Genomic DNA, 2,266 nt, shown 5'->3' with positions numbered 1-2,266 from the left:
GTGGAGAGGGAGGGGAATAAAGGTAATGAATGAGTGAACGAGAGAGAGTTCTTGGGAGGAATAAAGGTCTTGAAGACCGTGCTAAAGCTCTGCTCTATAAGCAAAGAGCAACCTCCTTAGGAGTGGATTGGGGCCTGGTCACGAGTGTTTAAAATGAGAATTATCCAGGTGATTCTAACACGCAGCCAGGACTGAGGATGGGAGAATGGCAGTTTGTCTGCCATAGTACGTCCTTGTCTACCTCAAACATCATGCCCGTCTCCTGCCTGTACCCCACCGCTCACCGAGGAGGGCCTGTGGACTCATCGCGCAGCTTCCTCCATCTCACTGATGTGAAGACTGAGGTCCACGGGGGAAGGGCCTGCCCAGGGTCACCTGGCCTAGGAGGGCCAGGCCTGAAGTCCCGCGTCCCTCAGCGGCGCTGCAACAATCGGCAGGACAGTCGTGATCCAGGAGACTCAAACTCCAGTGCCCCTGGGGCCAGGCAGGTGACACTGAGGAACTGGGAGATGCAAAGGCACACCCTTTTGAAGGGCAGTCACTTCTCAGGCCACCGTGGCCTTGTGGGAATTCGGCCCCACGATGCCAAATATTTTGATTTTTCTCGAGAAATCCCCATTTTCATGTGAAAGCTCTCGAATCTTAAAGGTAGGCAACTCACTCGAAACGTTTAATAATATTGTGGGGGCTGAGCGAGATCAAGGTAATAGTTAACGTTCATCAACATCTTACTGTGTCCAGGCCTTGGCCGAGCTCCTAGTTCAACCTCACGTAACCCTGTAGTGGTTTGAATGGTGTCCCCGCCCCACCAAATATATGTCCCTGGGGAACCTGTGAACGTGACCTTATTTAGAAGAAGGGTCTTTACAGATGTGAATAAGTTAAGGATCTTGAGATCATTATGGTTTCCCGGGGTGGGGGGGGGGCGGCGCTTAAATCCAGTGACAAGTATCCTTAGAAAAGCAGAGGGAGATCCGAGACACCCGAGGAGAAGGCCTTGTGATGACGACAAGGCAGAGATTGGAGTGATGTGGCCATGAGCCAAGCAACCCCGAAGCTGGGAGAGGCCAAGACGGGTTCTCCCCACAGGCTTCAGGGGGGAGCATGGCCCCGACGACACCTTGATTTCAGACTTCGGCTTCCAGAACTGTGAGAAGACACATTTCTACTGTTTTAAGCTACCAAGCTTGTGGCAGTTCCTTATGACAGTCACAGGAAACAAATGCAACCCCCTAACAGCCCTCAGAGGAGGCGCCTTCCTTGTCCCATTTTATAGCTGGAAGACTGAGGAACAGAGGCACGAAAATCACCAACCTGGTCACACCACAAGACAGGGGTAGAGGTTGGGTTTGAACCCGGGCACTTGGCCTGGGAGTCTGCATGCACATGGTCACCATGCCCCAGCTTCCTGAAGAACCAGGCAGGGCTCTCTCCACTTCCTGCAGCTGAGGGACCACACGGCTGAACAGAAAAGCGTCAGCCTGTCTTCTAGGGTGGCCAGTTAACTCCACTAGGGCCAGGCCCCAAAAAGGGGACTCTGGGAGAGACACAGCTGATCGAGTAGGAAACAAGGCTGAGAGGTGTTTGGACTGGGGGATGAGATGAGATAGCAAATAGGGTCCTGGTTTGTGGTTTAGAGAGGTGGGGGACAGCTCGGAGCCTTTGCGGGGAAGACCAGAGGCATCAATAGAAGTTTGGGGCCCACTGGGTTAAACAGGTAACTCTCCCTTTCTTCCTCCCTCTCTTTCCTATTCCTTTATCCCTGACTTACTTTCTCTCTCCCTCTTCCCTCTTCCCTCTTCCCTCTTCCCTCTTCCCTCTTCTCTCTCTCTCTCTCTCTCTCTCTCTCTCTCTCTCTTTCTATCATGCAATTCTATTTACTATTTGAACAGGTAACCCAAGCACATGGCACAAATTGTACAAGATTCCAAGAGGGGAGATTGCAAAGTCCACCTCCCTCGCTCCCCATTCCGGGCCTCTCCGCCCCCTCCCCAGGGGCAGCGACCGGAACATTTTCCTGTGGAAGTTTCCTTCCCGAACTGCTTGCATGTACCAGGAAACACCCACGTGCGTACACAGTTCGTCCTACTTTGCAGTAACGTTAGCATAATGGACGCCTCCTCCTTCCCCCTGCTCTTTTCTAACATCGTATCTTGGTGGTTGGTCCCGGCTGGTACATAAAAAGCTGGGTACTATTCCCTGGAGGATGTGAAACATGATTGATTAAAATCGTGACTTGCCGAACGTCCCTGGCGATGGCGTTCGG

The sequence above is a fragment of the Pteropus alecto genome, unplaced genomic scaffold (assembly GCF_000325575.1).
Source record: "Pteropus alecto unplaced genomic scaffold, ASM32557v1 scaffold314, whole genome shotgun sequence".
NCBI lineage: Eukaryota > Metazoa > Chordata > Mammalia > Chiroptera > Pteropodidae > Pteropus > Pteropus alecto.
Note: the sequence above shows the minus strand (reverse complement) of the source record.